Consider the following 16242-nt stretch of genomic DNA (forward strand, 5'->3'; position numbering starts at 1 on the left):
CTCTTCCAGGGAATCTTTCCAACCTAGGAATCAAACCTATGTCTCTTGTGTCTCCTGCATCGACAGGTGGTTTCTTTACCACTGCGCCACTTGGGAAGCCCAGTCCATCATGAGGGGAAGATATTGATCTAATGATAGCAAACACTGTCAAGTTACATCCAGAGTATAGCTATGAGGTCTCTATGGAGGTGCATGGATTTCATACAATAAGATTTATGCCTTATAGTTTTTATTTTGATGATGTTACCTGCACAGTTAGACTAGTAGGACAAGAAGATCTAGTAGCAGTTGGAGGACTTCATAAGCATCTTGGCTCAAAGTATTGGTTCAGAAGCAAAATAAATGCATTTGCCAGGATGCTGTGAAAGGAAGCAGTCATGAGACTGCTGTCAGTGCCTAAAAGACATCAGTCAGGGACTTTCTGTCTTTCTTTTATAGGCAGTATTCTTAACACATGGGCTTCACAGGTGTCTGGGTGGTGAATCTGCCTGCCAGGCAGATGCAGGTTTGATCCCTGGGTTGGGAAAATCCCCTGGAATAGGAAATGGCAACCCCACTCCAATATTCTTGCCTGGGAAATCCCTTGGACAGAGGAGCCTGGCGGGCTAAGGTCCATGGAGTCACAGAGAGTGGGATGAGACAGCATGTGCACACATCAAAGCTTAGATTTGTTTAGACTCCCTGTGCTCTCCTCCAGTTTGAATATGAGCGTGGTGAGGAGTCTTTTGGAAGCAGGAATGCAAGAGGAAAACTCATAAAGCTAACATAAGTCATTTGGGGGAGCTCTGAAGCACCTCTGGTTTTATTGCTGCTTTGTCTTCTTCCAGATCTGGCTTATCTGAACTCTGCAGATCTCTAACAGAAATCTTGAAAAGGACTGACCGGTGCTTGCAGTTCAAAACAATGGCCCATGTAAGTTGATGTTTCTTCTTCCTTTTTGAAATATCACCTATTTCTAGACCATGTATACATACTCATTCCTTATTCTGAAACTTCTGTTTAATGGAACTCCATTCAATAACCTATTCTAGTCCCTCTCATTCCTGTGAGATTTGGAGACAAATAGCCCAGTGTCCTCTCTGTGTGCCCTTCTCTATTTTTCCACTAATGTGGACCATCTTCTGTCAAGAGCCATGAGGGAGCAAAAGTAAATTGCCTTAAGAAAAAAGCAGGTAATTCCTGCCAGATGTCCCCCTGTTAACATTTTTTATGTTTGTTTTTTATTTTAATACCTAAACTTCAACGAAAGCATATTTCTCTGAAAACAGTGATTTTTGGTCTGGTTCTATATGGAAACAATTTACATCCCCAGGGACTTCCTTTGTGGTCCAGTGGTTAAAACTCTGCACTTCTAGCTACAGGGGACATGGGTTCAATTCCTGGTCGGGGAAATAAGATCCCACATGCCATGTGGCATGGCCAAAAACAAACAAACAGCAGCAACAAAAATTTACATCCCCAATATAGAATTTAACATCTTTTAAAAGTTTTTTAGAACTTTTTATTGATGCAAAACATACATAGAGAATAGTGCTCAAATCCTAAGTGTGCAGCTAAATGAATTTTCATAAATTGAGCATTTCTGTTGTATCAGCCCTCAGGAGAAGAAAGAATGTTATTGTCATTCATATACCCCCCTTTCAGTTACTTTCTACCCACCTCGTCCAAATGTAACCCTGACTTTGATTACCCTATAATAATTTTGCTTATTTTGAGGACTTTATATAAGTGAAATCATAGAGTTCAATGTAACTTTTTTTATTTAAAAAACAGAAAACAATATACAGGAAGTCTTGTTGTATTCCAGATACAATTGCTGAACCATCAGAACCATCTGCAGATGTTTTGAAATGCTTGCAAATGTCATCAGAGGGGATGTGTATAATTGGTGTTGCTGGCAGAAGGGGAGGCATAAGAGCATCATACAGAGTCTGAGTCATTCCTCTGTTCTGTTCTAATTAGAAATGCACTTTCATTATGCATTTCCCACGTAGCCCCTGCTTTTGTCATTTTATAAAATGAGTTCCTAAAAAGTTGGAAAAGTATTAAAGAAAACTGTGGAGAAACAAAGCAAGTGAGAAAAAAACATTTGGTAAAAGAAATAGCAAAGCTAAAAGAAAATACGAAAGCCAAAGATATCATATGTGCATGGCCCATGTGTACTGGAGCTCTGTCCTGGGGGAAATGTGAAGCTAGTGGGAGGGTTGGAATTAATGTATAATGCAATATAATTCTTTGCTTTAAAATGGTAGGAAAATAGGCACCCACCCAAAATGGTGGGAGAATTATGTAGTGTTAGAATGTCTTGATTTTCAGCAGTGGATTATTGATACTCAGTGGGAGATCCCTCTTTGGACTTTCCTTGTGGTTTGATGAAAGAGAATTTCATCTTATTTGACTGCTGATAGGGAAAACGCCAAACTTCTCCACAAACCTGAGTTTTTTAAATATGTAATGAGATTTCGTGTTGGCTAAAATATCAGTGCATTGAAATATTATGGTATGTAAGGGTTTGTAGAGGGTGGAAGAGGTAGGGATTTGATTGAGGCCTCATTTTGTGAGGCTTAAAATTTCATATGCTGCCTTGATATCTTGTCAAGGCTCCAGAGACCTAACTAAGAGTTTCCCTGCTCTCCCCAGATGGGGCCCCCATTTATCTGGCTAGTTCCTCTATTCACCAGACCAGCTGAACCTCTCCTGGTCCTTAACCTAGTAAGTCACCTCCTTGCCAGCCCACAGAATTATTCAAACAAGCCATCACATCATCCTGCATTGGCCACGGAATCCATCATCCTCTTTTCACTATAAAGCCTGCCTCCCACAGATCCTGCTTGTTCACCCTCTTCCTGAGTACATCCCCTGTGTGGCCCTGTATGACGTGTAATATCTTCCTTTCCTGGGCTGGAGTATATGTGACTAATAAACTGCCATCTGTCACATCTATCAGGTGTCAGATATTCAGTCATCTCATACTGTTTAGGATCCCTCCCTCACAAGCGGGTTGAGTAGGAGGTGATCAGAACTGGACAGCAAATAGGTCAAGAATTATCTCCAGGAAACCCTGAGAGAAGAATACTAGGAGCAGAGTCCATTGTACAGTTTGACCAGATGTGCTGGTTTCTAGCAGGGTTTCTCAATTTTGGAACTAAAGTTGATCTTTGAACAGTGCAGGGATTAGGGGTGCTGACCCTCTGGGCGGTTGAACATCTGGTCCTCTGTGTATGCCATCCCTTCGTATCTGGAATTCCTCATTATCTGTAGTTCCACATCCATAGATTCAGTGAACCTAGAATTGCATCATACTGTAGTATTTATGACTGAGAAAAATACACATAGAACTGGTACCATGCATTTCAAATCCTTGTTGTTCAAGTGTCAACTGTACTAATATTTTAAGCCAGAGAATCGTTTACTCTGGCGGAGTGTCCTCTGCATTGTCGGATGTCTAACAGTATCCATGTTAGACATTTATTGGATGCTTCTAACACTCACACCCCCTCTCCCCAGTTGTGCCAATCAGAATTGTCTCCGGACGTGGCTGGATGTCTTCTTGGAAGTAAAATCACTCCTCATTGATCATCATGATCCGGAGTGCTATTTTTAACACTTGGGGCTTCCCTGGTGGCTAAGATGGTAAAGAATCTGCAATGCAGGAGACTCAGGTTCAATCTGGGCCTCCCTGGGTTGGGGAAGATCCCCTGGAGGAGGAAATGGCAACCCATTCCGGTATTCTTGCCTGGGAAATACTGTGGACAGAGGAGCCTGGTGAGTTGCAGCCTGTGGGGATTGCAAAGAATCCGACACGACTGAGCGACTAAACACGCACACACTCTCTAACTCAGAAGTGAGGAAAGATGTTCAGTGAGGGATGATGAATGATAAAGAGCTAAGAAGATCATACAGATGCATAAATAATGTGTTATTTGTGCAGATAACTCAGTTGCTCAGTCATGTCCAACTCTTTGTGACCCCATGGACTGTAGCCTGTCTCTGTCCCTGAGTGTAAGTAATAGTGTAGAATGTGAGCGTTGAGGAAGATTTTTGAGATTGTATTGAATCCAGAAATCTAAAGAGAGAGTGAAAAAAGATTGAATTTAATGCATTCAAAATGTCGACTGCCGTGTAGCAAATTTTAAAAAATAAAGAATTGGTCATAATAGGCAAAGTGCGTATAATAAAATCTGACTTTATGATGAACTTGAGTCATTTTCTTAGAGATTTTGTAGTACATTTGGGAGAAATTTTTATCAATATTTTTTCATTATCAGTGAAGGAAAAAGAGGATAGAAGATCTCATACTTCTTAAGAATTTGTGGTGGAGAAACAGCTTGCTGAAGGCTTGTGTGCACTGTTTCATTTCATTGGGACTTCTTTTGGTTAATTTATTCCTTTCCAGATATTTTTGGGTAAAAATTTAATCTTATCTGCAGTCACAGGATGGTTCATAACATGTAGCACTGTTTCAGTGATGCTAATTTTCTTACTGTCTAATTCACATGGCATAAATTTGCTTGCTCTGGGCTTCCTCTGGTGGTCCAGTGGTTAAGAATCTACCTGCCAATGCAGGGGACATGGGTTTGATCCCTGGTCTGGGAAGATGCCACAGGGCATCTGGGCAACTAAGCCCATGTGCCACGACTACCAAGCCTGCAAGCCCTGGAATATGTGGCGGCAACAAGAGAAGCCACTGCAATGAGAAGCCCATGCACCACAACTAGAGAGTAGCCCCCAGTCACTGTAACTAGAGAAATTGCTTCAGAGCACAGCAACGAAGACCCAGCACAACCAGAAATAAATAACAAAAAAATAAATGTGCTTGCTCTGTGCTCCCTCTGTCTCTGCAATGCAATCATTGACCCCCTCTCTTTCTATTTATAAAAACTATTTCATGTATTTTCACAAGTAATACATGAGTTTTATTTTTTTCAGGGTTCAGTTACTTTCAGAGATGTGGCCATTGACTTCTCACAGGAAGAATGGGAATTCTTGGACTCAGCACAGAGGGACTTATATAGGGATGTGATGTGGGAGAATTACAGCAACTTCATCTCCCTAGGTAAGGCAGTTTATCTCAAATTATACTGACTTTCTCTTCTGTCAATCTGAGGATTGTGTTTTGAGAAACTAAACAAAATTTTTTCTCTCTGTTCCAAAGGACTGGTGTAAGCTTTGTTAGGTTGGAAATAGGACCCTCCTTTTAACACTTGTCATTCTCAGGCTCAGCAGGCTAGCTTCTTCAGACTGTCCTCAGGCTCGGTTGTTTCCATGTTTCCTTAGTACACAGGGGCTGGGTTTGAATTCTGGATTTTTTTTTTTTTTTTGACAGAAACATTGTTCAAGAGACCAGAATTCACTATGTATTTGAGCTAAAAATTGATGGAGCTTCTTTCTGATCCACCTGTGAAGAGAATACCTAGACACAGGGATTCTGAATCTCTCTAAAAATAAGAGGAGCCTGTAGAATTTACACAGTAGGAGATGAATCCCTATAGTTCATCTAAAACTCAAGTAAATGCATTCTGTTTTATATAGCAGACATATTTAGTTCTACTTGCTTTGTGGTTGAAGGTTAAAAATCTAAGAACTTTACATTTAATATTAAACAAATATCCTAGTAAGTATCTGAGATGTCTCAGGAAGCCTCTTATTCTTCTCTCAGCCAATTGATAACAACTGCTGATATGCACATATATTATGTGTATATATAACAGGCTTCCCTGGTAGCTCAGATGGTAAGGAATCTGCCTGCAGTGCAGGAGACCTAGGTTCAGTCCCTGGGTCAGAAAGATCCACTGAAGAAAGGAATGACTACCCACTCCAGTATTCTTGCCCAAAGAATTCCATGGACGGAGAAGCCATGGACTGGCAGGCTACAGTCCATAGGGTCACAAAGAGCTGGACACGACTGAGTGACTAACACTTTCACTTTCATATATATAAATGCATGTATTTGTACTTCTGTACTATTCTGAACATTGTATATTATTAATTAATCCTCACAACTCTATGAGAAATGTACTATATTATCCTTATTTCAGATGAGAAAATTTAGGCACAGAAGGTTAATAATTTGCTGAGGCAAGATAGCAACAAAGGCAGGATGAACCTGTACTATCTGGATCCATATTTTGTGTTCTTAGCTATTAAATAAGACTGCCTCTCAGCAGAGCTTATATGAGTTTAAATTGTTTTAAAACCTGTTGTTAACTATCTGGTCTTAGTGGTCCTCAGGTTACCCTAGGGTGAGTGTTTTTCAACTTCCTAGCATTTCTTTGTGCTTAGACTTTATATATAAAATACTATTTTGAACTACTAGTTTATTATAAATTTAACCAAATCTGAACCTAAGGACTTTGGGGTTTATAATTTCATGTCACGTTATATTTTAAGCAGGTCCTTCCATGTCTAAGCCAGATGTGATTACCTTATTGGATGAAGGGAAGGAGCCCTGGATGGTTGTGGGAGAAGGAACAGGAAGACACCACCCTGGTGAGTGAGGGCTGAGTAGGTAAGGGAAAATCATTACTGTAGGTAATAGCCAAGTTTGTCAGGGTAGAGACATTCCCTTGAGATTTAAATATCGCTCTTCAAAAGCCTGTAGAGGAAGGGCCTAAGACCTAGGAAGCAAATTAAAATCTTTTAAACCTGGGCTAACAAGGGAATTTCCTACGGCCTTGATTACAACTCTCTATTTCTCACATCATATTTCTCTCCCACTTCAAAGAAAAAAGCTGTTCTCAGTAAAAGGAAAACAAATGATAATGTAAGAGTTAAAATCAACAGAATAGAAAAAGAAAAGACGAGAAACTTAACAGAGCTTAGAGTTGATCTCTTGATAAGATCAACAAAATTAATAAACACCAACTTGACTAATCAAGAAAAAAAGAGAGACAACATAAATTACTAATACCAGGAAAGAAGGAGAGGTTTTCGCTTAACATGTTATATCCATTAAAAGAATGAGTGCTCACTTCAGCAGCACATACACTCAAATTGGAACAATACAGAGAAGATTAACATGGCCCCTGCGTAGGGATGACATGCAAATTCACGACATGTTCCATATTAAAAAAAGAGCGAATATCATGAATAACTTTATGCCAGTAAATTTGACAACTTAAATGGAAAAATTCCTTGAAAAATATAAACTTACCAGATCTGACACAGAGTAAAAAGAAAATATGCATAATTTCATATCTGCTAAAGCAATTAAGTTCATTATCAGAAGTTTTTCCAGAAAGAAAATGCTAGACTCAGATAGTTTCACTGGTGAATTCTATTAAATATTTAAGGAAGTAATAGTACAGTATTACACATATTCCTTCAGAAAAAGAATTCATTCCAACTCATTTTATGAGGCTACTTTAATTCTTACACTATGTTCATGAAGGATGTAAGTTTATAATTTCCCCCCGCCCTTGATAATTTCTATCCTTCTTGAACATAGATGTAAAATGCTTAACAAAATATCAGAAAATTAAATCCAGTAATATATAGTAATGATGACTAAATAGGGTTTACCCCAGAAAATTACACTTGGTTTAACATTTGAAAATTAATCAGTGTAATTTACCATATTAACAGAAATGTGATAAATCATTTGATTATCTCCATGGGTGTAAAAATAGCATATGACAAAATTCAATATCCATTCATGATAAAAACTCTCAGGAAACTAGAAATCAAAGGAGCTTCCTCAGTGTGATAAAGGGCATCTGCTGAAAAAATACTACGTCATAACTTTATCATGCTGGATTGACGAGTTCCCTCCTAAGACTGAACAAGGCAAGGATGCCCGGTCTCCCTGTATCTACTTAACATTAAATTGAAGGTCTGAGCATTGCAATAAGGCAAGAAAAAGAAATAAGAGATATAAAGATCAAAAAGAAAGAAGTAAAACTATTTGGAGATGGTATAATTATATACTTAGAAAATCCTAAGGAATCAAAGCAACATCTACTCAAACTAGTAAGTGAAGATCAGAGGATACAAAGTTAAGTTACAAAACTCACTTTTGTTTTTATATAGGAAAAAAATTGGAAAATTAAAGTTAAGTCAATTAAGAAAAAGTAAATTAAGTCAGTTTACAGTAGGGTCAGAAAATAAAATCCTAAGGAATAAATTTGACAAAATGTGCAAGACCTCTACAATAAAAGCCATGGAACATTGCCAAGATGATCCGATGAATAGAAAGATACCATTTTGGGGATGAGATGCAATACAGTTCCAGGCACAATCCTAGGAACCTTTTTTTTAAATTTTGTAGATACTGACAAACTTATTCTAAAATTTATATGGAAAAGCAGTGGACTTAGCATGTCTAAAACAATCTCAAAAAAGGAAGAACATGTTGTAGAACTTAGACTACATGACTTCAAGATACTTTGAGATATATTATAAAACTAAATTACTCAAGACATTGTGGTATTGGCTAAGGATCAGCAAACAGAACAGAGACCCTAGATGTAGACCTCAGGTGCACTTAGTGTCATTTATTTACTGACAGAGGTGACAGAGCCTTCCAATGGAAAAAGGAAAGTATTTCAACAAATGACACTGGAATAATTTGGGAAAAAAATCTTGACCTCATATCACAATTAATTTGAGATCGATTTTAGACCTAAATATAAGAACTAAATATTAAAAAATCTTAAAAGTCAAATATAAAAAAATAAAAATTTAAAAACTAGGTATACATTTTATATGTAAAAAATATAAAAGCAAAATGTAAATGGGCTTCCAAGGGTGGTGCTAGTGGCAAAGAACCTGCCTGCCAGTGCAGAAGACTTAAGACACAGGTTTGATCCCTGGCTTGGGACAATCCCCTGGAGGAAGGCATGGCAAACCACTCCAGTATTCTTGCCTGGAGAATCCCATGGTTAGAGGAGCCTGGCAAGCTACAGTCCATAGGGTTGCATAGTCAACATGACTGAAGGGACTTAGCATGCATGTAAAGCTTTTAGAGGAAAACATAGGGGAATGACTTGATATTAGGCAAAAGTTTCTTAGGAGAAAGCAGTAACCATAAAAATTAAAAATTAATGTCATAATTTATCCAAATAAAAAACATTATCTCATCAAAATATACTAATAAAAAAATGAATAAGCAAGTCATAGACTGAGAGAAACAGTAGTAAAACAAAGGACCAACATCCAGTTGATACACTACAACTCAACACTATAATGATAGGCAACTCAATTAAAAATGGGTAAAAAGTACATCCATACCATGGAGTAACACTCAGCAACAAAAAGAAATGTATTCTTAATACATGCGATAATTTGGGTGAACCTGGAAGAAACTATGTTGAGTGAAAAAAATAATCATAAAAGGTTATACCATATAACTAATTAATATTTATGAAATAATAAAATTATAGGGGTGTTTCTTGACTTCCTACTTTTGCATTCCAGTCCCCTATAATGAAAAGGATATCTTTTTTGGGTGTTAGTTCTAAAAGGTCTTGTAGGTCTTCATAGAACCATTCAACTTCAGCTTCTTCAGCGTTATTGGTTGGGGCATAGACTTGGATTACTGTGATATTGAATGGTTTGCCTTGGAGATGAACAGAGATCATTCTGTCGTTTTTGAGATTGCATCCTAGTACTGCATTTCGGACTCTTTTGTTGACCATGATGGCTACTCCATTTCTTCTGAGGGATTCCTGCCCGCAGTAGTAGATATAGTGGTCATCTGAGTTAAATTCACCCATTCCAGTCCATTTTAGTTTGCTGATTCCTAGAAGTCGACGTTCACTCTTGCCATCTCCTGTTTGACCACTTCCAATTTGCCTTGATTCATGGACCTGACAGTCCAGGTTCCTATACAATATTGCTCTTTACAGCATCGGACCTTGCTTCTATCACCAGTCACATCCACGACTGGGTACTGTTTTTGCTTTGGCTCCATCCCTTCATTCTTTCTGTAGTTATTTCTCCACTGATCTCCAGTAGCATATTGGGCACCTACCGACCTGGGGAGTTCCTCTTTCAGTGTCCTGTCATTTTGCCTTTTCATACTGTTCATGGGGTTCTCAAGGCAAGAATACTGAAGTGGTTTGCCATTCCCTTCTCCAGTGGACCACATTCTGTCAGAATAATAGAGTTTTGCCAAGAAAATGCACTGGTCATAGCAAACACCCTCTTCTAACAACACAAGAGAAGACTCTACACATGGACATGACCAGATGGTCAACACCAAAATCAGATTGATTATATTCTTTGCAGCTAAAGATGGAGAAGCTCTATACAGTCAACAAAAACAAGACCAGGAGCTGACTGTGGCTCAGATCATGAACTCCTTATTGCCAAATTCAGACTTAAATTGAAGAAAGTAGGGAAAACCACTAGACCATTCAGGTATGACCTAAATCAAATCCCTTATGATTATACAGTGGAAGTGAGAAATAGATTTAAGGGCCTAGATCTGATAGATAGAGTGCCTGATGAATTATGAACGGAGGTTCGTGACATTGTACAGGAGACAGGGATCAAGATCATCCCCATGGAAAAGAAATGCAAAAAAGCAAAATGGCTGTCTGAGGAGGCCTTACAAATAGCTGTGAAAAGAAGAGTAGTGAAAAGCAAAGGAGAAAAGGAAAGATAAAAGCATCTGAATGCAGAGTTCCAGAGAATAGCAAGAAGAGATAAGAAAGCCTTCCTCAGAGATCAATGCAAAGAAATAGAGGAAAAGTACAGAATGGGAAAGACTAGAGATCTCTTCAAGAAAATCAGAGATACCAAGGGAATATTTCATGCAAAGATGGGCTCGACAGAGGACAGAAATGGTATGGACCTAACAGAAGCAGAAGATATTAAGAAGAGGTGGCAAGAATACACAGAAGAACTATACAAAAAATATCTTCACGGCCCAGATAATCACGATGGTGTGATCACTCATCTAGAGCCAGACATCCTGGAATGTGAAGTCAAGTGGGCCTTAGAAAGCATCACTACGAACAAAGCTAGTGGAGGTGATGGAATTCCAGTTAAGCTGTTTCAAATCCTGAAAGATGATGCTGTGAAAGTGCTGCACTCAGTATGCCAGCAAATTTGGAAAACTCAGCAGTGGCCACAATGAAAAGATCAGTTTTCATTCCAATCCCAAAGAAAGGCAATGCCAAAGAATGCTCAAACTACCGCACAATTGCACTCATCTCACATGCTAGTAAAGTAATGCTCAAAATTCTCTAAGCCAGGCTTCAGCAATACATGAACCATGAACTTCCAGATGTTCAAGCTGGTTTTAGAAAAGGCAGAGGAACCAGAGACCAAATTGCCAACATCTGCTGGATCATCAAAAAAGCAAGAGAGTTCCAGAAAAACATCTATTTCTGCTTTACTGACTATGCCAAAGCCTTTGACTGTGTGGATCACAATAAACTGGAAAATTCTGAAAGAGATGGGAATACCAGACCACCTGACCTGCCTCTTGAGAAACCTGTATGGAGGTCAGGAAGCAACACTTAGAACTGGACATGGAACAACAGACTGGTTCCAAATAGGAAAAGGAGTACGTCAAGGCTGTGTATTGTCACCCTGCTTATTTAACTTATATGCAGAGTATATCATGAGAAACGCTGGGCTGGAAGAAGCACAAGCTGGAATCAAGATTGCCAGGAGAAATATCAATAACTTCAGATATGCAGATGACACCATCCTTATGGCAGAAAGTGAAGAGGAACTAAAAAGCCTCCTGATGAAAGTGAAAGAGGAGAGTGAAAAAGTTGGCCTAAAGCTCAACATTCAGAAAACAAAGATCATGGCATCTGGTCCCATCACTTCATGGGAAATAGATGGGGAAACAGTGGAAACAGCGTCAGACTTTATTTTTTGGGGCTCCAAAATCACTGCAGATGGTGACTGCAGCCATGAAACTAAAAGACGCTTACTCCTTGGAAGAAAAGTTATGACCAACCTAGATAGCATGTTGAAAAGCAGAGACATTACTTTGCCAACAAAGGTCCGTCTAGTCAAGGATATGGTTTTTCCTGTGGTCATGTATGGATGTGAGAGTTGGACTGTGAAGAAGGCTGAGCGCCGAAGAATTGATGCTTTTAAACTGTGGTATTGGAGAAGACCCTTGAGAGTCCCTTGGACTGCAAGGAGATCCAACCAGTCCATTCTGAAGGAGATCAGCCCTGGGATTTCTTTGGAAGGAATGATGCTAAAGCTGAAACTCCAGTACTTTGGCTACCTCATGCAAAGACTTGACTCATTGGAAAAGACTGATGCTGGGAGGGATTGAGGGCAGGAGAAGAAGGGGACGACAGAGGATGAGATGGCTGGATGGCGTCACTGACTCGATGGACGCGAGTCTGAGTGAACTCCGGGAGTTGGTGGTGGATAGGGAGGCCTGCTGTAATGCAATTCATGGGGTCACAAAGAGTCGAACACGACTGAGTGACTGAACTGAACTGAAAATGATAGAGATGGAAATTGGATTAGTGGTTACCCGACGTTAGGAGTGTAGGGAGGGGAAAATATGGTTGAAGCTACCAAGGCATAAAACATTGTGGTTATGATACAGTTGAGTCCTGATTGTGGTGAGAGTTAGGCAAGGCTATGTGTTATGTTATGTGTTAGTGGCTCAGTCGTGTCCAACTCTTTGTGACCCTACAGACTGTAGCTCACCAGACTTCTCTGTCCATGGGATTCTGCAGGCAAGAATAGTGGAGTGGATTGCCATTCCCTTCTCCAGAGAATCTTCCTGACCCAAGGATTGAACCCTGGTCTCCTGCATTGCAGGCAGATTCTTTACTGTTTGAGCTACAAGGAAGTCCTCAGGCAAGGCTATAAGTTCAGTTCAGTTCAGTCGCTCAGTTGTGTCCGACTCTTTGTGACCCCATGAACCACAGCGCGCCAGGTCTCCCTGCCCATCACCAACTCCTGGAGTCCACCCAAACCCATGTCCATTGAGTCGGTGATGCCATCCAACCATCTCATCCTCTGTCGTCCCCTTCTCTTCCTGCCCTCAATCTTTCCCAGTATCAGGGTCTTTTCCAATGAGTCAGCTCTTCGCATCAGATGGCCAGAGGATTGCAGTTTCAGCTTCAACATCATTCCTTCCAATGAACACCCAGGACTGATCTCCTTTAGGATGGACTGGTTGGATCTCCTTGCAGTCCAAGGGACTCTCAAGGGTCTTCTCCAACACCACAGTTCAAAGCATCAATTCTTCTGCACTCAGTTTTCTTTATAGTCCAACTCTCAGATCCATACATGACCACTGGAAAAACCATATCCTTGACTAGACGGACCTTTGTTGGCAAAGTAATGTCTCTGCTTTTTAATATGCTGTTTAGGTTGATCATAACTTTCCTTCCAAGGAGTAAGTGTCTTTTAATTTCATGGCTTCAATCACCATCTGCAGTGATTTTGGAGCCCAGAAAAATAAAGTCAGCCACTGTTTGTACTGTTTCCCCATCTATTTGCCATGAAGTGATGGGACCGGATGCCGTGAAATTAGTTTTCTGAATGTTGAGCTTTAAGCCAGCTTTTTCATTCTCCTCTCTCACTTTCATCAAGAGGCTCTTTAGTTCTTCTTCACTTTCTGCCATAAGGATGGTGTCATCTGCATATCTGAGGTTATTGATATTTCTCCTGGCAATCTTGATTCCAGCTTGTGCTTCCTCCAGCCCAGCGTTTCTCATGATGTACTCTGCATATAAGGCTATACATTTGGTAAAATTTCATAGACCTGTATACAAACACATACATGCTGCTGCTGCTAAGTCTCTGTGTGACTCTGTGTGACCCCGTAGACGGCAGCCCACCAGGCTCCCCCGTCCCTGGAATTCTCCAGGCAAGAACACTGGAGTGGGTTGCCATTTCCCTCTCCAATGCATGAAAGTGAAAAGTGAAAGGGAAGTCGCTCAGTCGTGTCTGACTCTTCATGACCCCATGGACTGCAGCCTACCAGTCTCCTCCGTCCATGGGATTTTCTAGGCAAGAGTACTGGAGTGGGGTGCCATCGCCTTCTCTGAAACACATACATGAGGGTATGTATAACCGATGAAATCTACATCAGCCCTATGGATTATTCCAAGGGTAAATTCTTGGTTTGAATATTGTACTATAGTTTGTAAGATGTTCCCATTGAGAGGGAGAGTGAAGGGGTCGTGAGACTTCTCAATACTTTTCTTTGCAGCATCCTGTGAATCTGCAGTTATTTCAAAACAAAAAGTAAATTAAAATGTCCTGTTGGTAAAAGATTTGAGCCAAGAGAGTAGCTACTCTCTTTCTTGATCAATGACTATAATTCATCATGATCTAAACCTGTATAGGCAGCTCCAGCTGCCATAACAAAATACCATAGAATAGGTGACTTAAACAACAGAAATGCATTTTCCCACAATTCTGGTGGCCAGAAGTTCAAGGTTAGGATTTGGGGACCTGATGAGGGCTCTCTTCTGGCTTGCAGATGGCCCTGTTCTCACACTGTCTTCACATGAGAAAGATCTCTTCGTCCTGTAAGGCCACCAGTGCTGTCCTGTCCTATTCTGTCCAGCAGTCCTGTGAATTAGGATTCCACCCTTATTACTTCATTTAACCTTAATTGCCTCCTAAAAGCACTGTCTCCAAATATAGGCACATTGTGTATTTAGGACTTAGGTGTATTTTGGAGGGACAAAATTCAGTCCATAGCAATGTCTATATAGGGTCCAGTTTCTTTCCAGTCTAACTAGTATACATACGCTTGCTTGCCTAAAAATATGTTCATTTATTCAGCAGTACTTGCATGCCCAATCTGAACCAAGCACTGTGCTACACACCAGTGGAACAGTTGTGGGCAAGAGTGGTAGTTCCCAGCAGTCTTCTGGTTTACATTTTAATAAGAGTAAGGACATTAAGTTAACAAGTAAATGAATAGTATTATGTAGTGACAAGTGTTATTAAGAAAAGTGAGGAGAATAGGAGATAGAAATTAGGAGATGTAGACAGAATTTTGGTCTGTTCTGGCTTTTTGAAGAGATGATTTTTGAGTGGAGACATGAAAAAAGAGCCCAGACCATTTGAATATCTAAAGGAAGAAGCAAGAACAGTCCTAATAAAACAGTAAAAGCAGAGACCTTGGGCCAGAGGGCAAAGACTTTGATGTTTGAGAAACAGCAAAAAGGCCAGCATGCAAATTTTTGTTATCATCCTTACCTGATGATCTTACTTGCAAAGCAGAAATAGAAACACAGTAGTGTAGAGAACAAATGTGTGGCTACCAAGGGGGAAGTTCAGGTAGAATGAATCGGGAGATTGGGACTGGCATATTTATACTATCGATACTATTATAAAATAGATAATGATAACCTACTGTATAGCACAGGGAACTCTACTCAGTGCTCTGTGATAACCTAAATGGGAAGGAAATCCAAAAAAGACAGGATATATGTAAACATATAATATATAGCTGATTCACATTGCTGTGCAGCAGAAACTAATACATTATAAAGCAACTGTACTCCAATAAAAATTTTAAAAAGAAGAGGAGGAGAAAGGCCAGGATGATTATTCAAAAGGTAAGTGAGAAGTAGAGTAACAAGATGAAGTCAGAAAGTTAGGTAAGGGCTAAGTCATGTAAAATTTGAGTATCATAGGGGAAGTCATTGTGATAGAAAGCCACTGGAGATTTCTAAGCAGGGGAATGTCATGAGCTGATTTGTCTTATAAGTATCACGCTAGAGAATAGATCAAATAGGGGCAAGATGAATAGTAGGAAGACCAATTAGGAGGCTATTTCATTTGTCCCAGTGGAATATGGTAGTGGCTTTGATTTGAATGTTACTGGTGGGAGATAGACAGATGTTAGATTCTTGGTGGGTTTGCCCAGAATATACTGCTGGGCTGCTCCTCGGTCTGAATCCTCCACACTTGAGGCTGCTCCCACAAGTGGATGTTTTCTTTACCCCGATTGAACTCCTCATACAGCCTCCTTCTCCCTGTGTGGATAAGGAGCATCTTTGTCTTTTAGTTGGTGCATTTTATCCATCTGCAGTTAAGTAATTTTCTTATATGTGCTGTGCTTAGTTGCTCAGTCATGTCTGACTCTTTGCAACCCCATGCACTGTTGCCGGGCAGGCCACCCCATGGACTGTTGGCCCACCAGGCTCCTCTGTCCATGGGGATTCTCCAGGCAAGAATACTGGAGTGGGTTACCATGCCCTCTTCCAGGGGATCTTCCCGACCCAGGATTTGAACCCAGGTCTTCTGCATTGCAGGTGAATTCTTTACTGTCTGAGTCACCAGGGA

General features: G+C 40.1%; 1 protein-coding gene and 1 non-coding gene across 2 annotated transcripts in view; both read left to right on the forward strand.

Annotated features, from left to right (window-relative positions):
- LOC128063939 (uncharacterized) overlaps positions 1 to 16242 on the forward strand; it is a 357926-nt gene that overhangs the window by 115423 nt on the left and 226261 nt on the right. The gene's annotated exons all lie outside the window — the stretch shown is intronic.
- On the forward strand, positions 6964 to 7070 carry LOC128064253 (U6 spliceosomal RNA). The gene has a single exon (XR_008200970.1). It is a non-coding gene; the product is annotated as a U6 spliceosomal RNA (small nuclear RNA).

Source organism: Budorcas taxicolor, chromosome 18, assembly GCF_023091745.1.
Source record: "Budorcas taxicolor isolate Tak-1 chromosome 18, Takin1.1, whole genome shotgun sequence".
Taxonomy (NCBI): Eukaryota; Metazoa; Chordata; class Mammalia; order Artiodactyla; family Bovidae; genus Budorcas; species Budorcas taxicolor.